The sequence below is a fragment of the Adiantum capillus-veneris genome, chromosome 25 (genome assembly GCF_014529385.1).
Source record: "Adiantum capillus-veneris isolate H3 chromosome 25, ASM1452938v2, whole genome shotgun sequence".
In the NCBI taxonomy this organism is placed as follows: domain Eukaryota; kingdom Viridiplantae; phylum Streptophyta; class Polypodiopsida; order Polypodiales; family Pteridaceae; genus Adiantum; species Adiantum capillus-veneris.
In genome coordinates, this window is record NC_140955.1 from 114,291,591 (window position 1) to 114,316,800 (window position 25,210).

The following is a 25,210-nucleotide window of genomic DNA, read 5'->3' on the forward strand; positions in this document are numbered from 1 at the left end:
TCCTATCGACGAGACGTAAAGACAGGCCGGTAGAGCACTTCAAGCACTGCAATTTTAGATCATAATCTCCCATCTATGCTCACTTTAAGCATAATCATTTTTGGAATCATGAGGCATCTGTTGGCCCTTTTAAGCCGCATATGGCATACATTAATCATTAAACTTGACCTATTATCAAGCCCTGATCACTCCTCACTAAATGTGTAGGCTTCAAAGAAGCTTAGCTTGAATTTCTCTGCTCTTTTCCTCTTCATGGCAGCAGAGTTGCACGACATACACCCCCTCTGAACCTGCACAGCCTCCGATATGTGCCAACAACACTTCAATCTGTATCTGCTATAGGTACCTTAAGCTCTTTGCCATCATCAAACTCACATAATTGGTAAACGTATGAAAAATGAAATAAGGCTTATACAATATCATCAATGTTCTAGCTTAATCATTAGGTAGTTGTCCATCAAAAATCTTTGAACCGTATTTGCCGTATCTCCAAAGCATTCAATTATTCTGCAGCTTCCTGTTCCTCATGCTTTGCACTGGCTTAATTGCCGCTCACAAAATTTTCCCTCTCCTCTAATCGACTTACTTTGATTGCCGTCATCTCTGTATACCTTTGGTTACCTCTTTTTGAGTATCCTTTGTTCCACTTCCTTGCCTTTGCTATTGTTACCCTATTATCCTCGTTCAATTCTTTGTTAATTGCCCTTCAGTGCTTCTTGCTTGCCGAGGTCGAGAGAGAGGAGAGAGACCTTTGCTTTGATACTCCCTTCCAAGCTCCCCTTGCTTCCTAGCTTCTTCTTCCGGCTTCACCACTCCTTGCTTGCATGTGTAGATTCTTTAAAAAATTCACCCTACGTATCCTGAAGCTGTAAAGACTCACCCTCAAAGACTTCTACTTCATGCACAACATTTGCAAAACCCAACTTTGCATACACAGCTTCAACGATATCTTCATCATTAGCCTGTAAGAAGGTAGCATCCTGCACAATAAACTCATCAATCACAGCTTCTAACTTTGATCATACTTGTCCTTGAATATTTGCGTAGTCTGGTAGACTTGAACTCTGTTCTTGATAGCTTTCATATTGCTCATAACGTACTTGCACAATAGCTTCTTTGAAATAATCCCAATCATCATTGCAAGCCTTGGTAACTTCTTGAATCTGCTCCTTCACATCTGAACTCACTAATTGCTCAAAAGATTTGATCATCAATTCTTTTGGTATCCCTCTTACCTTGGTCTCCAGCTCATAGCACTCTAGGTAGCCCTCTCGATCATATCCATCAAAGAGTCGTCTCTCGTCGTATACTACATCCAAAGCTTCATCCATTTAATTTTTCTTCTTTACGGTCTCTATTGCAAGCAGATATCCTTGAACCAATTGAAGCATCTTTGAAAATTCTGGAACTGTTGACTTATCATCAAAACTGTCCGCACTTAGTTATGCAATCATCTTCATCATCTGCTCTAAATTCTCCATCTTTACCTCCCACCCCGATTCATTTCGCATCGGGTTCACCAAAGATGTTGGGGGATATGTGTTCGAAATGTGAGCCGAGCAGGCGCCGGGCCTCTGGCTGTGGGAGATGTGAAAGAGAGAAAACAAGAGACACTGATGCAACTGACTCTGGCAATCATCAATTAATCGATTAATACGTTTGATTACAACTTAATCTTTAGCCAAGGCGGGCTGTTAACAACACGGTCACTTGGATCATCTGTTAACTAGGAGTTTCAGCTCCCGCTTTACAGAATTAACCGGGCCGTTAACGACACCAAGGCTTAACAATTATTTAATCAATCTCTAGTCGATGACGGTGATGGTAGTTATCTCTTGTTGCTTCATCTTCTTCGAGTTCCCTTAGATTCCGCAAGCTTCAATTTTGTCAATTATTCCGCAGCTTCCTGCTCCTTATGCTTTGCACTGGCTTAATTGCCGCTCACAGCTTTTAACTTCTTCCTGCTCTTCAATTGTTAGCCGAAACTTAATCCCTTGCTTGGTTGCCTTGACCAGGCACGTCCTGTGCTTCTTCTACTTCGACAGAGTTCTCCTTCTCATGCTTGCTTTTGCTTACCTTAAATTTCCCGCCTTAGTTGCTTCAGAAAAGCTTCAATCTCCTTCCCTATTTTTCTTGCCCTTCTCCTTGCTCGATGCCCTTCTCCATTTCCCTTTTCTTCTCAAGGGTCGAGAGAGAGAGTGTCTCCTTGTTTGCCTCGGTTACTAAGCCATTGCTTAAGCTGAAAGAGGAAGTATCCCCTTGGTTCCTTCCTTAGCATTGGCCGGGAGCGAGCCCTGTGCTTTGGTTAGCGAAGGACGAGAGCAAGAAAGAGAGAGAACTTCCTCCTTGAGCCCTCGTTGGCTTCCTTGCCGAGACCTATCGAGAGAGAGAGAGAGAAAAAAAAAATCCTTCCTTCCTCGACCAAGCTTCCCTCCTTCCTCGACCAAGCTTTCCCTTGCAATTCCCTTCCTGCCTCCTTTTTCTCTCCCCTTGCCCTATTCTCCTTTTGCTTCTTCGAACAACTAACTCCCCTCTTCGTTGATGCCTTCCCTTATAATAGCCCCTTTTGTTTTTTTTGCCCCACCACGCAGTCACGGTGCCGTGACTGACGTGGCATGGGAGCGACTGCCATGACGTGGCAAGCCTAGATTTTGAGCTTCACCAAACACGTCGCAACCGGCCCCAAAATGAATCAGCTTCATCTGCTATACAAATTTCGTTTCATCGACATGCGCATCCGATGCTCATGGCTCCCCACGCGAGCTGTTTTCTTTTGCCTGCGCTCGTTCTGGTTGCTGAACGCCATGGCCTCCATGTCTCTCTCTTTTCTTTTCCCATTTGCCTTTATTAAAACCCTATTGGGTGGCCATTGAAGAGGCCTTTGGGCAGCCAGCTTAACCTTTTTGAATATGGGCGGCCTTAAGCCCTTGGGTAGCCATGCCATAAGGCTTTGGGCTCCACACTTGGCATACAAAGCGACCAAAGCATTGCCAATCACAACTTATTTCTCCCAGCAGTCCTTGGCTAACAATATCGTCATGAATTTCAATGTCGTAAAAGTCTTGAATAGTGCCACATGCCTGCAAGAATCAAGTATAAGTGATTGCATTTGACGTAAGGTCTTCCCATCACATTCAATCAAAGAGTGCCAGACTAGCCAGGCATTGCCAATTACAACTACCGCCGGCCAACATTGGTTGGGCTTTGGCGTACATACGGATTAAAGCACTGCTATTTCAAACACTTATTCTGCTGTATTGAAAACCCTTGCTGCTACTCAAAACTCCCAGACGGAACACCGACCGAGCGGACTAGACTGGTACGGAACTGGCCCCCGGTGAAACTTTATCGGGCAATATCTTGGCGATCGGGACTCCGATCACTCATCTGAAAAGATCGACGCGCTCTACAATGTAAGCACTTCAGGCCCGTGCATTCATTTCATTTATGTCCCCTCAGCTACAGTTGCCCAATCCGGTACGGATCTGCAATCGACTCAAACTTTCAACTTCCATAACTCCTTCATCGTAACTCTAATCGACGAGCCGTAAAGACAGGCTGGTAGAGCACTTCAAGCACTGTAGTTTTAGGTCATAATCTCCTATCTGTGCTCATTTCAAGCATAGTTCTTTTTAGCATCATTAAGGCGTCAGTTGGCCCTTTAAAGCCGCATCTAGCATACATTAATCATTAAGCTTGGCCTGCTAACAAGCCATGATCACTGCTCACTGAATGTGTAGGCTTCAAAGAAGCTTAGCTTGCATTTCTCTCCTCTTTTTCTCTTTATGGCAGCAGAGCTGCATGACATATGCACCGCAGTCTACCTCGATAGCACTGCATGGGCAAGCACAATAACTCCCGCTTCTTGCTCGCTTCCTCCTGAGCATCCATGATCCTCGCGCGGACCTCTTTCTCCTCCCTGCGCAGTGCTGCTTATTGCTCGCCATGCTCAGGTTTTTTTCTCCCCCTTTTCATACACACTAAAGACCTATTTCATTTAAGCAATTGGGTGGCCATTGATTTAGGCTCTTGGGTGTCCTTGCCACTTGGTTGCCTTAGGGTGGTCTAGCCAATTTATGAGGGCACCACATTCAACATGCATAGCGACCAAAGCATTGCCAAGCAAAACATTTAGGCGACCTTCATGGGTTAAATTGGGCGGCCTTTTGGCGGTCGGCTTCCTCTGTAAGGGCACCACATTTGGCATGCAAATGATGCTTTCGTAAAGGCAGCACTTTGTTACAATATCGGGCAAGGCATTGGTAAGCATAACATCTTTCCCTAGCAGCCCCCGTCGAGCAACCTCATCATGAAATTTGTTGCCCGTATCAAGAGACGACCTTGGCAGAGATTGCACTCAAGCATTTATTGTGCTCTCTGAAGTGCATCACATCCAACATTCATCTCAACCAAAGCATTGTTACTACTCGAGCACTTATTCTACTGCGTTCAAAACCTTGGTTGCTGCTTAAAATTCCAAAATGGCACACCGATCGAGTGGACTGGATTGGTACGGAACCGGCCCCCGGTGAATCTTTATCGGCCAATATCTTGGCGATCGGGACTCCAATCACTGATCTGAAAAGACCGACGCGCTCCACAAAGTGAGCACTTTAGGCCTGTGCAATCATTTCATTTTTGTCACCTCAGCTGCAGTTTCCCAATCCAGTACAGATCTGCAATCGACTCAAACTTCAATATACCATAACTTCTTCACCGTAGCTCCTATCGACGAGCCATAAAGACAGGCCAGTAGAGCACTTGAAGCACTACAGTTCTAGATCATAATCTGTGACCACTTCAAGAATACTTATTATTGGCATCATTCAGGCATCTGTTGGCCCTTTTTAGCCGCATCTTGCATACATTAATCATTAAACTTGGCATGTTAACAAGCCCTGATCACAACTCACTAAATGTGTAGGCTTCAAAGAAGCTTATCTTGAATTTCTCTGCTCTTTTTTCCATCATGGAAGCGGAGCTGCATGACATCCACCCCCTCTGAACTTGCACAACCTCTGGTCTATGCCAACTGCACTTCAATCTGCATGTGCTTTAGGTATCTTAAGCTCTTTCGATCATCAGACTCAGATAACTGGTAAACGTATGAAAAAGAATATAAGGCTAATAACCTATCATCAATGTTCTAGCTTAATCATTAGGTTGTTTCCCATCAAAAATCTTTGAACTGTATTTGCCGTATCTTCAAAGCATTCAATCATGGATAACTTGTTTAGTGAACCCCGCCAGACTCAAGTGCTCGAGTTAATGATGCACACGGATTGACCATTAAACTCTCTTTAAGGAACCCTATCAAGCTCAAGTATGCCTTACTCTGTCTGTACAAGGAATGGCCGTCAAGTCCTTTACCTCAAGTTCTGGTAGTAGAACCAACTCAAAAGATGTGAAGATGCTTTATCAATTATTCAAAGAAATCAACTGGAAGCCAGCCATGTAAGCTTATTGATTGTATAACAAAAGAAACTCTTTTGACTTAGCATAAATCTAGGAAACAAAACCTTGTACCATGCAACCTGCTACAATAGATAGCTGGTACTCTTCAAATCTGCAATTGGCACTTTAGTAGCCCCCGGGATCAAACGGGAAACCAATCGTTTGCCCCATTGTGATCATTCCTTTAAAAAATTTGTACCATCCTCCAGGATCATAGGGAATATACAAGAATTTCCAATCAGTATAGCATAAACATAAATTAGCCCACAAATCTTCATACAAACTGCCTGCATCATATGGCATATAAGTCAATTGCCCAGGACCATGCATATATTTGTCACCTTCTGGGTCAAAAGGTAGCTCAAATCCCCTACATCATAGGGTAACATCAGATTACATATAGCATCGGGTAGCATCAGATACTACCATATCCGCTGCGCAACTGGCTCATCCAATTGTTGATCATCAATCACAGGTAAAAGTATTGGCAGTTCACCTTCACTCTCACTAGTATTGGAATCCCAATCATGCATATCTGAATACATCAAGTCTCTGGTAAAATCCTCTTCATTAGGCTCAAAAGATGCATCTAAAAACAATCCTCTATCTTGTAGAGGCTTAAAGTCAAGTAGTGCATCATCTAACAATTGCATAAGTTCATCATCTGCTGAATCTGAACAAACTGGCTTATGCATGAATCTGGATTGATCGATATCCTTAGCATTTGTGTTTGAGAAACCTTCCAAAGCTTCGTCCAGTAACCACATAAGGTCCAGGTCCACTGCTTCAGAAGGTTCCTCCATCTTGCACATCTCAGGTTGCTGTAAACTAAGATTTCCACATGTGACATGCATACTAACCATATCTGCAGTAAACTGCTCTTCAAGTCTTGCACCCTCATCCAAATATCTTTGCACTTCTGTAGCACAAAGTTTAGCATGCACATTGAAAATTTCATCTACTGCCCTATCTGTATCATCGGCACAATGGAACCAATCATATTCATCAACAAGAGGCTGCACTTCACTATGCACCCCCTTTGAATCAGCATCATCATGTTCATGATAATCTTGCCACAGTGTCAGTCTTGTGTCACAAATTCTTGATAAAGGAGAAGTTTGCTCCTCCTCTAAATCAACAGCAAATTCAGGATCACTCTGCGAGATCGGTAGCTCTAGGTCACAAAAACTTGTCAAAGAAGGAGTTTGCACCCTATCTGAATCATCATCATCACATTCAAGACCAATTTTCCAATTTGGTAGCTGTGCTTCACAAAAGCTTGTCGATGAAGGAGTCTACACCCCCTCTGAATCAAGCACATACTCTTGCTTAGCCAAGTCCTCAAAATATGGTACATCCAAATTTGATAAATCTGGTATAACAAAATCCATGGTCCTGCTGCTCTCAACAACATCCCTGCTTTGACCTATAACATCTATATCATTAACCAACTGTTTGGCAAAACCTGTACCAGTATCTTCAATTACCTCTATGGTAGAATCTGCACCAGAAACATTTTGCTCTGATTCTGAGTCAGTAGAAAATGTATCAATTGTAACCGAATCTTCCTGCATATCTACTTGAATATGGCTGCACTCATTTACCTGCAAAATTTCTTCTTGAGCTCTAGCCACTTCACTGTTTTGATCCCCTGATTTCTTTTCTTCATGTACTCCATGCATAGGTTCTTTGCAAAATTCATTCTATGTATCCCGAACTGCATGTGTAGATTCTTTAAAAAAATCATCCTGCGTATCTTGAAGCTGTAAAGCCTCACCCTCAAAGACTTCTACTTCATGCACGGCATCTGCAAAACCCAACTTTGCATACACAGCTTTGACTATGTCTTCATCATTAGCCTATAAGAAGGTAGCATCTTGCACAATAAACTCATCAATCACAGCTTCTAACTTTGATCGTACTTGTCCTCGAATATCTGCGTAGTCTGGTAGTCTTGAACTTTGTTCTTGATAGCTTTCATACTGCTCATAACGTACTCGCACAATAGCTTCTTTGAAATACTCCCAGTCATCGTTGCAAGATTTGTTAACTTCTTGAATCTGCTCCTTCACATCTGAACTCACTAGCTGCTCAAAATATTTGATCATCAATTCTTCTGGTATCCCTCTTACCTTGGTCTCCAGCTCATAGCACTCTAGGTAGCCCTCTGGATCGTATCCATCAAAGACTCGTCTCTCATCGTATACTACATCTAAAGATGCATCCAAAGCTTCATCCATTTGATTTTTCTTCTTTACGGTCTCTATTTCCACCAGAGATCCTTGAACCAATTGAAGCATCTTTGAAAAATCTGGAACTGCTGACTTATCATCAAAACCGTTCGCACTTAACTCTACAATCATCTTCATCAACTGCTCTAAATTCTCCATCTTAACCTCCCACCCCAACTCGTCTCACGTCGGGTTCACAAAAGATGTCGGGGGATATGTGTTTCCTACGTGAGCCGGCGGGCCTCTGTCTGTGGGAGGTGTGAAAGAGTGAGAATAAGAACAACAGACACTGACAGCTCTGGAAATCACTAGAATCATCAATTAATTAAATATTACTTCGAGTACAACTTAATCTTTAGCCAAGGCGGGCTGTTAGCAGCACCATCACTTGGATCATCTCCTAACTAGGAGTTTAAGCTCCCGCTTTATAGAATTAACCGGGCCGTTAATGACACCGGGCTTAACAGAATGATTTATCAAACATTACCTAATGACGGTGATGGAAATTTTCTCCTCTCGCTTAATCTGCCTCAATTGACCTTAGGTTCTGTAAACTTTATCTTTCTATGTTGGTCTTTCCCTGCTTCGATTACCAACAATAAGCTACAAATTTGCTTTAATTATCTTTCGGCTCTATGTGCCCTTGATGAACGAGTTCGATGGAATCAGCTTACTTGCTTCTGTACTTTTCTCCTGCTCTGCCTTCCTTGCTTCACCACTTTCTCCCGCTCCGTCTTCCTTACTTTACCAAGGTTGAAAGCGAGAGAGAAAAACCTTGTCTTTGGGTACCTTTTTCTTTATGCTTGACTTATGCTCGTCGAGAGAGAGAGAACAAGCTTTTCTTGGATTAGAGATTGAGAGAGAGGGAGAGATCGCCTTGCTTGCCCTCACCTCCTCGCCAAGCTTTTCTTCGCCCTTCAATACGAGAGACAGAACGAGCCCGTTTGTGTGCCGAGGCCAAGCCGAGAGCACCCTCTTGTGAAAGTTCGAGAGAGAGAGCTCCTCCTTCTTCCTTGTTTTGCTTCGAATATCCTCTCATGCAAAAGGCGTCACTCCTGCTATTAATAGAGTGCTCCCTCCCTTAGCAATGACGGCGCCGTTGTTGCTAGGGAGGCATAAAAATCCCCTTGATGACATGGCACCGTTTTTCGGATCTGAACGAAATGCACCGCAGTCTGCCTTGATAGCACTACATGGGTGAGCACAACAACTCCCGCTTCTTGCTCGCTTCCTCCTGAGCATCCATGCTCCTCGCGCGGACCTCTTTCTCCTCCCTGCGCAGCGTTGCTTACTACTTGCCATGCTCACGTTTTTTTCTCCCCCTTTCCATACACACTAAAGACCTATTTCATTTAAGCAATTGGGTGGCCATTGATTTAGGCTCTTGGGCGGCCTTGCCACTTGGTTGCCTTAGGGCGGTCTAGCCAATTTATGAGGGCACCACATTCGACATGCATAGAGGCCAAAGCATTGCCAAGCAAAACATTTAGGCGGCCTTCATGCGTTAAATTTGGCGGCCTTTTGGCGGTCGCCTTCCTCTGTAAGGGCACCACATTTGGCATGCAAATGATGCTTTTGTAAAGGCGCCACTTTGTTACAATATCGGGCAAGGCATTGGTAAGCATAACATCTTTCCCTAGCAGCCCTCGTTGAGCAACCTCATCATGAAATCTGCTGCCCGTATCAAGAGATGACCTTAAAAGAGATTCCACTCAAGCATTTATTGTGCTCTCTGAAGTGCATCACATCCAGCATTCATCTCAACCAAAGCACTCCACCTCGAGCACTTATTCTATTGCATTTAAAACCCTGGTTGCTGCTCAAAATTCCAAAATGGCACACCGATCGAGCGGACTGGACCGGTACGGAACCGGTCCCCGGTGAACCTTTATCGGCCAATATCTTGGCGATCAGGACTCCGATCACTAATCTGAAAACACCGACGCGCTCCACAAAGTGAGCACTTTAGGCCTGTGCAATCATTTCATTTCTATCACCTCAGCTGTAGTTGCCCAATCCGATACAGATCTGCAACGGACTCAAACTTCAATATGCCATAACTTCTTCACCATAGCTCTTATCGACGAGCCGTAAAGACAGGCCAGTAGAGCACTTCAAGAACTACAGTTCTAGATCATAATATCCCATCTATGACCGCTTCAAGCATACTAATTTTTGGCATCATTCAGGCATCTGTTGGCCCTTTTTATCCGCATCTGGCATACATTAATCATTAAACTTGGCCTCTTAACAAGCTCTGATCACAACTCACTAAATGTGTAGGCTTCAAAGAAGCTTAGCTTGCATTTCTCTACTCTTTTTCCCATCATGGAAGTGGAGCTTCACGACAATGCGTGGAAATATGTTTGGAAATACGCGTGGAAACACTTACCTTTCGACAGGCATTGCCACGCGTATTTCCACGCCTCTATCGACGTGTATATCGACGAGCAGCATGCCTGTCGAAAGGCGTGTGGAAAGGTACGATGCATCAAAATGTGGTGCGTCGAAAGCTGGGTAAAGTTCTCAAGTCAAAGAATAGATTGTTGAAAGAGTTAAACTTGAGGTCTATCTTCTTACCAAGATATATTTCATTGATGTGAAATGGCTCTCCAAGAATATCCATGATTTTGGATTTAATTTTGAGCCTGGCCTATTGAACAACGGAGGGCTTTGGAAGCAAGGATCCCTTTACTCTTGACTACTTTACATTTTTGTTGATGAGATTGAATATCTTTGGTAACATGCCCTATTGATTCCAAGTTTGTCCAAAGTGCCTTGAACTTCATCTTTGTCCAAAGTAGAACTTTGCAAAAATCCATTGATGTAGTTTTGCTTAGAAACCATAAATCTTCTTTCATTCAATAGGTTGCTAGCAAGAACATGTGAATCGGTTGCACTTCCCCTCTCTTCATCCTGCGAGACGTACTTCACAAAAAGATTGTGATGCACCTCTCATGTTTACTTGTGAGCGGTCTGGCTAAACTAAGGCCGTGGGTAAACACAAGGAAAGACTATAGCACCCAGAAATACCAACTTGCAAAACAAATATCAATTTGAAAGAAGCAATTTTACCACATTGCTTTCATTCTTCTACTATAGCCTCCACCTCCTCATTTGAGACTCTCAATATTCTTCAACTTCCTTGTCTTTGTTTAAGTCCAAGCTCTATCCTCTTTCTTTTGACAGTGTTCAACAATGATTGGAGGTTCTTTACTTTCTCCTTCCTTTTCTTGAAGCCAATGATTAAGAGAATCCTTGAATTGTAGTAGCAAATGGTTTTCCAACTTAAGAATGCCCCTCTCTACTGCAAGGTTTTTTGTATAGCGTCGTAATAGCCCTTTCATAGCATCTCCTACAAATCTCATCAATGAAGAACAATTGAAGAATGGGGAGGTGCATTTGGTGATGGGATCTATGGGATGCAATCTACCATCTGTCCATAGATCAATTTGATTCTTTTGTTCTAATCTCAATGCTTCTATGGAAGAAGGAGGAGTTTCACAAAGCCTATTTCTTTTTCGGAGAGGGGAATATTCTTCTTTCAACTCGACATGGAGATGATAGATACCTCTTTTAACAGGATTCATGGAGATGGTGTGGGAGAGATGATGATTTGGATATGGTACAGAGAAAGATGCAGAGAAAGGTGTAGAGAAAGGACAAAATAAGAAGAGGGAAATTTGAAATTTTGATCAAAAGAGAAAAATGGTGCATTGGGAGGTAGAATTTTGGGAAAGGGACACATTCCCAAGAGATTTGAAAAGGACAGACACTACATGTGGGACACCGAAAGTAACATCTCGTGCACCCAATAAAAATATAAAGGTTTCCCCCCAATTTTGTGTTTTAAAATTCCTTGTTCATTTTTTCAAAAATAAAAGTATGTTCTTTCTCTGCCATTTCTTACAGGGTGAATTTGAGACCTCAAACTTCCCCTAATGTATTCACTATATCCTCATTGTGTGCATTGTAATGTATGGTTTGGACCCCATAATATTGAGAATCTCGATTGCTTCACTAGGAATACCAAGGATTGAAGCTACAATGTAGGTTTAAAACATTGTTGGAAAAATGAAGGGGCTCCATATGATGAGTCGCCACCAACATTGGAGAAGTCATAACTTGCTCCAACAATATTTTCTTGTCCAAGAAGTCAAACTAGACTCAATGCTTCATGCCTACGTGGATTGATCCTTATGCAGTTCACTTATAGTTTCTAGACTCCAAGGTATCATTGCAAATCTGCTGAGACTTTGGTAAGGTTATCACTAGGCTACCGAGAGTATCCCACATTATATTAATTTTGATATTTGGAAAGCTAGCCTTGATTATGTTCATCAACACACTTTGACAATACAAACCCATTATCATTTGACAAGATAAACCATTAGAACTTGAAAATAACATGACAAACCAATTTTATGCTGTGAATAACATTTAAAGTCACAAGAAATACATCATTGATACTAAAAAAGCAATATCAATATAAGCTATCTTTGATACAAACGATGTAGTACTAGCAATGCAAAGTGCCTAAGCTAGAGAATAATTGTTGAACTAAATACAAGTGGCCATGCCAATCAAAAAATATGACCATATTCCAAAGACAAAGCATGATTAATCAAACAAATACTTCTAACTATTCTAGCAATGACATTGCCAATTGAGCAGCTCACGACGTGCCAAAGTGGGAATAATAAGAAGCATGCAAAAGATTACATCCCATTAGGCTTCAATGATAACATAGCAAGTCAATGATATGAGCATGAAATCACAAACGAACAGGACTAAATTCCTAGAGATCTGTTTTGCTAAGCATGGAAAGCATACATCCATCCATACTCTTATGTCATCTCAAGAATAAGTATAATTATATCATCTCAAGAAGATTTTCTCTATTCATTAAAAACAATGACATAGCTTGTTAAGTAGTAAAATTATGTGCCGAAGTTTGATTACCAAGAAGTATGCATAGATTTCAAGCCTCACAAAGCATGGTTAATCAAATTAGTGACCATCATTAGGAAGAGAATGGGATCTAGGAGCGCCTGTTTATTTGGCAGTTTAAGGAAGTCAAACCTTCAGTATTAAAAAAGTAATCAAAGGAAAGCTTTTGAATTCAAACAGGCAAAATGGCTAGTTTATTTGAATTCAAACTTTCCCCCCAAAATGAAATCTAAAACCTAGCGGGTAAAACCATATCATGTAGCATATCTATGGAAAGAGTTCGACGCATAGAGTGCAGATCTATGATCTTTGCTCAAATCGAAGATCATATACGGGAGTTATGGAAGTCCGAAAATCATAAAATATTCCACCTCTTTTTTGGGGAGAAAAGTGCATCCTTTGACCACTCTTACACACCCACCATTCTTGCACACATGGCGTACACATTTTTGTCAGAATGTTAATCACCTCCATAAGCTCATGGCAAATAAAGAGGTCCTCCTACACCCCATCCTCTTCCTAATGTGTGCCATAATTTCCTCAAAATTATGGCACAAAGACTGGTCAATCAAATTAGTGACCATGTGCCATAGTCTCCTCAAAACTTGTTTATACACACATTGTTATCTTTGGCTAAGGACAACAACATGCATCCAATTGAGCATAGAGCAGTATACTAAGGCCTACATTAAAGAAACCACTACCATCTAGAATTAGCAATAACTTGAAATAAAAAAGATCAATCCAAAATAAATTCTAAGAATAAAAATTTGAAATTGAACTTGAAATGCGAGGGCAGGGACAACCCTACCTACGATCTAGATTCTATCCAATATAAACCAAAGTTTTCTCTACGTGTGTACGTGCGTGCGTGTATGCATGTGTGCATGTGTGTATGAAAGACCTTTACAATGTCCAATGGACCAAAGGAAGTCCAATTTTTATAACCATAGGCCCACCAAGCTTCTTAATTTTTTGGCCCAATTGTTTGGGTAGGTTTATGATCTAGACCAAATGATAATGTCCAGGTTCCCAAATAATACCCTTAGTCAATTTTGGCCTTTATCATTTAGTGATTGTAGTTTCAATGAACATTAAATTAGAGCATGATTACATAAGTATGGAATCCCTAGATAGGGTTTCTAGTCCAGACCCCTAAGAGCTATTGAACACCTTAATCACATAATTGATCATTCACTAACATAGAAGCTTTTACAAGACCATGCTCAAATTGCAGACCGTATTGTATGAATTATAGCAAAATGTGCATAATTTTGTGACATTGTCTCTAATCCATTTTGTGCATTCTAGCCTCCATACATGCATTGTGGCTAGATACTTGGGTAGAGCATTCAAGACGCCTAAGAGCTATTGAACATCTTTATCACATCATTCATCATTCACTAACATAGAAGATTTACAAGCCCATGTTCAAATTGCACACCGCAATGTATGAATTGCAGCAAAATGTGCACATTTAGAATAATTTTGTGACATTATCTTTAATCCATTTTGTGCATTCTAGCCTCCATACATACATTGTGGCTAAAAACTTGGGTAGAGCATTCAGGCTTAAAAACTTAGGTTTAATTTTGTGTTCTTGTTTAATTTTGGCGCCTTCTTCAACTATGAAATTGCTCTTTTTCATTATCATGATTAATTACTTGAATTCTCTCATCACTTTTTAATACACCACAACCCCCAACCCCCCCCCCCCCCCCCCCCCCCCCCCCCCCCCTCCCCCAAAACACAAAAAAAAAACAAGCTCATATACTCACGCTCATCAATGCTTAAATTTTTTGTAATTTTATCCTCTTTTGTTTTATATGCCCCTTTACTATATTCTCCATCCTTGAGCTTGCAGATAATGTGGAAATTTCACAATTCGGAAGGGAGAACACAAAGCTTGAGCCCTCAAATACACTCAAAACCTTAGCCCACTAGGTTGCACAAACGGTTTTTTTGGTTTCTTTTTATAGGAATCTTGGAAGCTTTTGTGGAAGTTTGGATGAAAGCTAAACTAAGTTGGAAAAAAGGGTTTTGTGTGTTTTTTTTTTGGGGGGGGCGGGGCGTCTCGCGTGGGCACTGAGCATGGCACATGGAGAAGATAGGGAGAGGGAAAGAGAAAGATTATGTCTATGTTTGAATGTTTAGGGACAGCAGAAGAGGCAATGTTTTTTGGAGACAGAGACCATCGCAAGGTCTTGACACGTGTGTCAATGCGAGATTTTTTTGCACGAGGACAAATGGAGACAAAGGTAGTGTTAAAAAAAAACCGGCTCCAGTGTATTTTAATCGGATGAAATCGTGATATACCGGTTTGATAAAAAAGAAACAAAAAAACTAATAAAGGAGGAGTAAAGGGTAAGTATAGGAAAAAGCAACTTGGACTAAGAAATATTGAAGACCTTCATGAGCACTAAGCTCATTCATGGTGTTGGAGTATGACGACGGTCAGCGAACAAGGATGAAGAATGGACTCATGCATTGAGCTGCTTAGAATACTCAAGAGGGTAGGTTTATCACCGCTAGTTGTGCATCCTCTTTGTTTGTGTACAAGCCTCTATTGGAACCCTAGCCACCCCAAGGCACATGTAGTGATTGAGGGAAATTGCATTCTTTTTGAGTTAATATAAATTCTCTCAACTCACGATTGTGAGTATGTAAAAAATAAATATCGAAGACCTTGTGGCCTAACCTAGACTGAAAGTCTCCCTTTTGGAATGCATTCTCAAATGGGGTGCACAAAGCATTTGAGCTACAATAGAGAGATGCACGCTAAGAAATTTTGCTTGGAAGTGCATATAATAGAAGTGCAAAACAGTAGTGTAAACAGCTAATTGAGGTGCAAGGTTATGGATTGAGCTCTTGAGCGTGTAATTGGCTACAAAAGCTAGGGTACTATGCAATATGTAGTGTCAATTCAAGAACATGTACACATGTATATAGACCATCATAAAACAAGTATTATATAGAACCCATACACTAAGTACTATAGCTAAAAGGTATACCTAATGGCTTCAAAATAAATATATTAACTACTTACCCAGTGCAAAGACACTCTAAAGAGCGGGATCCAAATTAGAGGATTTCTTTTCTTATAGCACTGTAAAAAGGAATTGTGAAGCGGGATGACACAGGTCTCTCCATTTAGTTGGGCGGGTGGTTGGACTGGATGCTGAAGAACTTGTCACTCTCTCCCAATAAATGCCTCACTTAAATTGTTGTCCTGGAATGTGAAGGGCTTAAGAATGACAGCAAAGCAAGAAAAACTCTGGCAATGCAAGAAAAGGAGAAATTATATCAATTATGAGGGTCTAAAAGAACACCACCTTGATGACTTAGTGCCAAGAAAACAGAAGCTAGAGAAACTACTCTTTGTCTATAACACCGCTTCTGAGGGCTCTAGTGGAGTGATGATAGCAGTCCACAGAGATCTGGAGCCTAAAGTTGTTTTTCAGCACCCATCACAAAGGGCTCTTGCAATGTATATTAAGATACACAATAACTTCCTCACTATTGTCAACATCTACGTGTAGAACGACTCCACTGGGTAGGAGGATGTTATGGTACGGACTTTCACAATTACAAATAGAAGGGGAGTTTTGTTTGATGGGGGACTTCAATATGGTTTGTTCGAGACAAGATAGGTGGGGTCCTTCCAGCATTCTTGTAGGCAGGTAGTGTAAGAAGGGGTCTTCACTGGAAGAAAAATGGGCTATAGTGGATGCTTGGCATACTGGCCCTTGGAAGGACGATGTAGGATTCACTTACCACTATCTCCAATCTGCCCAATCCATCTCCAGACTTGACAAATTCTATTTTTCTCGCAGTGGCGATTGGGTGCCTTCCTCATTACTTATGCAAGTCCTCGTGAGTGAAAATCTCTCACATCATTTCCCTCCTCTTGGAGACTTGATATTTCTTTCAAAGAATCACATCAACCGCAAGGTGCCAAGAAACTTCTTATCGCCTACCCTAATTTGCTAAAAAATTCTCACTTCAAGGCTATGGTGTCTTGAGCTGTGGAGGAGCTTAACAAGGACACCATCAAGAAAAGGACGGACTCATGAAAAATATTTGGAAGAAAAATCCAATCTGCAATCAAGAGGCTGGGGCCAAAACTAAAAAGGAGCAACAACCACACAATATCAGTCTACAAATCTAGATTTAAAGAGCTAGGCCATAAGAAAATGCAAGGAAAGGCCTCAAACTAGGAGCACATGGAATGGTTGAAGATCAAGAAGACCTTGCACGAAAAGGAAATGGAGGCGATGAATCTCCTTAGGCTTCAAGCCAAGGAAAATTACATCAAAATTGAGGATGCCGACAAAAACACCCTATTCAGAGTGATCAAGGTAAGAAAGTGACATGCCAACAAGGAGCCCAAACCAACAACCATGATTAGATGGGCAAAGTGATGTTACATCCCCTTAGCTAAATCATCAGAAAGGAGGATTCCCCCCTCTCCCATAATCAAAGAAGCAAGATCAAAGATTTTCTCGACCACCCCTACCTTAGTAGAACCTAACCGAGCAAACTATTTGGGAAGGCCCTTTGCCTTGGATGAATGGGTGGAGGACTCTTAAAAATATGTGCAAAGAGAAGTAGCCAAGGTGGGATGGAATCACGATAGAGTTTTTTCAAGAATTTTGGGAGGTTTTGGGTCCGTCTTTCTTGCATATGGCAATAGAGACTTTACAGAAGGTATGCTTTAATCAGGGGTGAAGAAAGGATTGATTAAACTCATTCCCAAGCAACTTGCTTGCTCTCAACTCAGACATTGGAGACCAATTACAATGATGATTGTGGTGTACAAGGTGTTGGCTAAACTCATTGCTGAATGGATGTCCCTAATGTTAGCAAATACTATCTCTCCTCATCATCAGCATGGGTATATCAAAGGAAGATCAATTTACGACAACATCCTAGCAACCATATTTGGTACTCTCTCTCTCTCTCTCTCTCTCTCTCTCTCTCTCTCTCTCTCTCTCTCTCTCTTTCCTACACAAACACACACACACACACTTCTCTATCTCTCTCTCTCTCTCTCTCTCTCTCTCTCTCTCTCTCTCTCTCTCTCTTTCCTACACAAACACACACACACACACTTCTCTATCTCTCTCTCTCTCTCTCTCTCTCTCTCTCTCTCTTTCCTATACACACACACCGCTCTCTCTCTCTCTCTCTCTCTCTCTCTCTCTCTCTCTCTCTCTCTCTCTTTCCTACACAAACACACACACACACACTTCTCTATCTCTCTCTCTCTCTCTCTCTCTCTCTCTCTCTCTCTCTCTCTCTCTCTCTCTCTCTCTCTCTCTCTTTCCTATACACACACACCGCTCTCTCTCTCTCTCTCTCTCTCTCTCTCTCTCTCTCTCTCTCTCTCTCTCTCTCTCTCTCTCTCTCTCTCTCCTACACACACACACACACACACACACACACACACACACACACACACACACACACACACACACACACACACACACACACACACGATGTAGCTTGTGTGTGTGTGTGTGTGTGAGAGAGAGAGAGAGGTGGGTGGGGGGGGGGGGGGGGGGAGATCAACAACACCTGCATTGTAGGTTTCCAAGGGCAGATATGTGCACACGCTCTCGCATGCAAAAATGACCGCTTGCGCGTAGATTTGGTTTTTTCCCCCAAATTTTTGCCATCGAAATACGCGCGGAAATACGCGTGGAAACATTTACCTTTCGACAGGCATTGCCACGTGCATTTCCATGCCTCTATCAACATGTATATTGATGAGCAGCATGCCCATCGAAAGGTGCATGGAAAGGTGCGGTGCGTCAAAATGTGGTGCGTTGAAAGCTGGGTATTACGTTGTAGTGGATCTTGACTAAAGTCAATTGTTGTGGGAGTGAATCACACCACTCATAAAGTGCATGGAACGCTACCTAGATAAACATAATGTCAATCGAGGACACAGATGACGCAATAAGCGTACGGAGGCAATCTCTTCATCTTGTCAGGAGGCTGAGATCATCCCACACATACAACACTCTGGAAGGACAACTAAACCGCAATCTAGAATCTCAATTCTCTAACTACACCGCCCAATCCACATACACACAAACAGAAGGAAACCCACCAAACCATGCCAAAATCGTTTGGAACTTAAGGAACACCATCCCCTCACTAGGATGCACCTATCCCAAAGTCTCTACACTCAAAATACTCACTCTAGACCCATCTGCAGAAAACACGTATGAAGACAAAGCCCAAAATAGAAATGTATGAGTACTTGTGTGTACCTTATGTCGCTACAATTCTAATGACGACTTGCACGCATAAAATAGACATCGTTTGATACACTTACGACCACAAACAGCTTGTAGATGCGTTAGCATGCTTGCTCCATTCCGCATGGAGTGCTTGGATTTTTTGCGTAGCTCTCATTGAGCCTAGCGCAATAGTGCACTCGAATCTCCAATGCGATGAGCGAGCCGAGAGTTGCGTCAGAATGAATCTCACACACTCTCTCTCTCTTTCTCTCTCACAAACAGTCAACGGAAGCTTAAAACTTAGATTATGATAAAGTCCTCTTTATAAAATGACCTAGGTACCTTATATACTAAGGCTACTATAGGTAAAACCTAAAATAGATTTCAAGGGGTAAAATGGCTTTATATGTACAATCTGGAAGTTCCATTGCACCTTGACTCCTGTAACTAGATTAACTACTCATTACAAATGATGTTTTTAACCATAATCCACAACATTTCATAACTCTCAAAAAATAAGACTTTGTTGAGTCATCTCGTGCTGTTGAATCACGGGTCAACACTCCCCCCCCTTGGAATTCATGTCGTCCTTGACATGACCTGGTTGTCAATGTTGGTGCGGTCTTTGTTGGCGTTCTTGCTTTCTTGTGCTCCACTACTTGTACTTTTGTCAAACCACAACAAGAACTATGATACATGAAAATCATAATTGATGACGAGCTTTATGTCCTTTGCATTCAAGCCCCGAGCTACAACATTTGTTGCTGTCATTATAGAGCAATTGCCATATCTAAATTTAGAAAGAACCCAATCTCGTTCAGTTTCACTTTTATCAGCATGGATAGATAAAGCTCTATCCACCACTCACTTCAGTACCTCTGTCAACTTTGACTATTTCTCATTCTCATAAACAACTTCTACAATCTTTAGAATTGAATGATTGGCTTTCAAATCTTGTGAGCCGATGACAACTTTGCAAGAATTCTTTAAAAATTGTCTAGCTAAACCTTCAACTTATTTAGGCCAAGTTGCACTCCAATAGAAAGTCTGTCTGTCAGGCTAAATCTGGGAGGTAATTTTCTGATTTGGGATTCAAAACCCATGTCCAACATTTGATTTGCCTCATCAAGGACAAGCTATGTAACCCTGCAAAGGTTGGTTTGTCTATCATTTGTGTTTGCTCTTCTTCATTGGTGACTCCTTTGTTCTTGCATCAAGGTGATAAAAGTTGCATTTGCCACTGTTAGCTTTTGTGTATTGTGTAAATCATTATACTACTTCTACTTGATACATGACTTAATTAGATCCCAACAAACTCCAAATAATTTCCCAAATTAGTAACGAGTTGCAAAAGCGCCTTATTTGACATCATTTGCAATAGATTACCACTAATGAGTTATCATTGTCCATTTGTCTTCAAAGCTCATATACATGGTGTATAAGGTATGTGTATGGCTATCATGGCTTCAAATTGGAAAAAGTTCCATCTTTTTTTTTCTTTTTTTTCATCCCTTAGCATGTATTCTCTATTCATAGCCTCCTGACGAGTCTGGCTTGATTTGGACTTGTATTTGGCTTTCTAAGCCAACTTTTTGGATTTCAGTCTTGAGAATGATTTAGGGGCATCATTGTCACCTTGTGGCTTCCAAATATATGTAGAACCAATGATGATGACCAGAAGTTGGCTTGACCCCTGGTTGCTCCTGCAGACATCTATCACGATAGATGAGTGGAATGTCATTTCTGGCCCTTTTGTTCTTGTCAGTACTGTTAGTCCTCTTTGTTTATTAGGCTTTATTAAGTCACATACAAGATAGAAGATTTATAGTATATAGATATACTATAAATCTATATTAGGATTTATTGAGTCACATACAAGATAGAAGATTTATAGTATATAGATATACTTCCTTTATACGATCTTGTAGTCGCATGAAATGTCTGATAGGAAACTTTACACTTGATGGGTGCTTCCATTTAGTCAAGTCACCAACTTCCTTTGTCCTTGTAGGCCATCCGAGAGTTGAATGACCATTCACACTTATTTTTGGCCTCACGTTGTTGTCGAAAACTGAGCAACATTCTTTTCTTACCTCTAACATTACCCATTGTGCATATGGCTTTCAAGGCACACCTCATGATGTTTTGTCATTTTACTATACCTTCTTCTCTTTGTATTTCTCAGGCTTCTCTTCAGTGTTTTCTTCATCTGGATTATGGATCTTTTCCTGTTTTTTTAAAGAAAATATAAAAAATAACTAAATAAAACAAAAAATAAACTCACAAAAAGCAAAATCATTTTAATAGAATCCTAAATACACAAGTCCCAAGTCCTTAGGGGCTCATATATGGCTTTTGTTTGCACACTCCTCTTGTAATGCTACTATGTAGGCATATACTCTGAATTTTGTCAAAAAATCATCACTATAAAATGCAAAAATTCAATGCAACTCACAAAAAATTTCCCTCTAATATTCATAATACTAGGTACGCATTTAGAATGCCTTCCCCCCTCCTATTTGGAGTCCTCCTAGACAACAGGGTATTACCAAGTGTATGTCTTGTGCTTGGGCAATTAAAGATTGTTTCAATGTAGGCCTTCTAATGTAGCCCTATTGTGCATACACAATCAATGCATGGAAGAAATTATGTTGTGCAAGATGTGCGTATAAGCAATTTTCTTATTTTCATTTGCTAGCGAGGCTTCCTATTCTAAGCAACGTGATGTTCTTTGAAGCTCCTATGGCATTTGCTTGACTGAAGGTTGTAGAGATTTTTGAAGGCATACGTATCTTTTCTAAGCTTCTTTGGGATCCATTTTAGCCTTGTGGATGGTTGTCGTATTTGGCATTGTTCCGTAGTAGTGGGTTCTAGCTTGAAGTGAGCTCTCTTCTAACTGTACTGTAACCATTGGAGGAATTGAAAGCATTTCTTTTGGTGTTGGATTTGATGATTTTTCATCAGAGATCTTTGTCTTCTTGATCCAAACATGCTTTTGGTTGAGTTGGCTCTTTGGTATTCCCAGATTTGTCAAATTTTTAACTTTGACTTGTTGTTCTTTTCTTTTGGCCTTCTTTGGTTGTTATTATGAAAGCTTCTAGTAAGGGTGATGACCTTAGTACCTTGTAGGGGATGTCATATGAATCATCACTATTGCTGGTTTCCTTAGCAAGGTTTCTCTCTAGCACTTTCCCTTTGTGGTTTGGCTGGTAACAAAAAGTTACAGTATGTTTGCTCTTGGATTGCTGTTTTTGGGAGGGCTTTTCTAGCCAATTGATAAGCGCGTTGTTAGCTCATTGATGTGGTCGTGTTCTTCTTGGCTAGATATTTTCTTCATGTATAGGAGCCACATATGAGCATGCTTATTGTAGTTGAGTCACCATCAGAGATTTTGGAATCCACTTATAATGTATTCTTGTAGCGGTGACATTGGTTCCTTCGTCTTTGATTTGGACAATCATAAAACCATGCATTCGTTAATGTGTCATTCATGTGACCTGCTGGGTTGTTTGGATCTCCATTTTCATCATCTTCTTGAAGCTCCAAGTGTTCTATGAATTCATAGAACTCTTCGTAGATTGTCTTTGATTTGGACAATCATAAAACAGTGCATTAGTTAACGTGTCATCATGTCACCTGCTGGGTTGTCGGGATTTCCATTGTCGGCATCTTCTTGAAGCTCCAAGTGTTCTACGGAGTCATATAACTCTTCTTCTTCTTTGTATTTGTTTCCTTGGATCACATTCACTGCAAAGCAAGGAACGACATCATAGCCATCTTTATTACAAGACTTCATTGTTGGACCATCTTAAATATCACATACATCTAGAGTAGTTGAGATTTGTTCCCATTGAAGTGGCTCTAATGCTTCCTCATGAAAGGATTCTGAGATATAATCCTTACTTCAATTTCTCTTTCTAGGATATATTCCTCTCGCTTTAAGATTCCACATTGCGAAGCTCCACATATCCCTCACACATCCACAATTCCTTAGGCTTACCTAACCATGCTGGAAATTTTGATCCTGCTACAGTAGCAGAATCAAACTCTTCTAGAGGGGTTCTTGTCATATCCTTTTAACTATGGTCCTTCAAATTTATTATCATCATGGTTTCCATGTGTCTCAGGTAGATATGGTTATATCCCCAATCTTGGACCATTTTCAATTCTTGCATAAATGGTCTTCCTAGAATGATATCAAAGTTTTTCTTCTTATCAAAATCAACAATAGCAAAGGTTTGCTCATATTCAATGCCACAAGAAGTAACAATTGCTTTTTCTAGCAGTCCTAGGGGCCCTTTGTGTGTCTGTCTGCAAGCTGCAATTTTATCTTGGTAGCCTTCACTGCTAGGTTTCCACATTTTTTCCAGTTCTCTTTTGTAGCAATGAAAACACTAGCTCCGCTATCAAGGATTGCCATGAGTTTTACACCTTGGAATTCCGCATGAAGAGTGGTGTTGTCATCTTCTCCCTCATAGTACTCGTCTACCTTGTTTAGTGGAACTGGTAGAGTGTTTAGATGAGGCATTTTAAGCTCTTTGATCCCTTCCTCGATTTGAGTCATTCGTTTTTTGACGCCAAATTTATCTATGAATTTTTCCACAGTAGCCCACATGTTTGGTCCTATTTTGAGTAACTCGGCTAACGTCATCATATAGGTGATTGGTGTCGACAATATGTCTATCATCCCTTACAAATCAATGACCTTGTTGCGATACACTCTCTGTGATGGGATTGCAATAACATCTAAATTGGCCTCCTATTATCCTATATAGGATGGAAGTGTTCTTAGCAAATTGGGCTGCGTGTCCATAGACTCTAAATATCCTTTGCCTCCCCAGTATGATTCACATATATATTCATTTGAGATCCAATCTCAATTTCCTCTATTGGTGTAAGAAACACTCCTTTTCCATCACCCGCCTCGTTTACTTTTTTCCTTATCTCACTTGCTTCATTGGCCTCTTTGACTTTTTCCACAATTTGTCAAGACCATCTATTTCTTTACAACTCTAAGGTATAGCTATGTGAAATTCCTTAGAAGAGTTATTCATAGTATTCAACACTATCCTTGGCTTTGATGTGGGTCCTCAAGATTTGGTCCATGCTCGTAATTGGAACCTAGCTCTTTATGTTCCTAGTTTGGTGGGATTCCTGGTGTAGGTGGGACAAAGACCACACCCTCTGGTTTTCCAATTTGTGGTTCTAGTAAAGCTTTGGCTATTTGAATCATTGTTTGACGCGTTTCAAGCCTTTTCTTTTCTAGTTCCGCATATGGATATGTCATCCACCTCTCTTCTTGGGTTTGGTTGTTTTTAAGCGTGTTCCATAGGCTTTTAGGAGGGCATCTAAAGGTTCATTAACCTTCTTGACCAATATTGATCCTCCCAAACTATAACTTCTTGGTTTCTCCTCTATGGATGGTTCTTCTGGAGGTTGGAGACATATCCTTAATAGAAGGTGCAACTCTATTCTCATGTTGTCTTGTCTTCTTTTTAGCTTGGGTAAGCTCAACTTGTAGGTATTTCTGCTCTTGTTCCCTATGTGCTGTCATCCTAGCCTTTCTAGCCTTCCAACTATTCCGTTTGCTCTTGGTTTTTTGACTAGGTGAATCGGTCTTTGGTTCTCTGGATTCTCCACAGCTTCCTTTTGATCTTGCACTCTTGTAACTACTTGAACTGGTATGAAGTTTTTGTTCTCCAAGCTAGTAGGTAGTTGAACGATTCTTCTTGACACATTCCTTGTGATCTTGATGAATCGGTTTAAGTTTTCTGGATAGTCAGGGATCAAGTGAATGACACTACAGTCAAGAAAATAGGCATTTACTTGAGTGATCTCTATATGAGAACATTTTTTGACCAAGTGCTTGCCATGTAGCTTTTATGACAATGTATCTCTCATTGAGGAGCTTCTTCTTGCATTTCTTCTTTGCTATAAACAGGCTGTGACCTAGCTAATCCTCTATTCACAATGAATTGCAATGTCCTTTCATCCATCTCATACCTTCTTTCTTTAGGTCAAAACACGGAAGGTACTAGCCTCAACCACTCCATGTGTTTCTCTCATCTTCTATTGCTTTGAAGAGCAATGCTCACTTTGGTTGTTATAATACATTGTAATTTGTACTAATGCTTGTTTTCCAGATGCTTCGATCATCAACGTGTATCTCACATCTATAGGCATTCTAGAACCTAGCAACAGAGGTTGTTGCCTTAAGATAGTTTGTGGTCTTGAAACTCCTGTTGGACTTGGTGCATTCCCCATAGTGTATCTAGGTGGAGTAAGTTCTACTAAAATAGGTTGCACATACCTCTCTCTAGCATACTC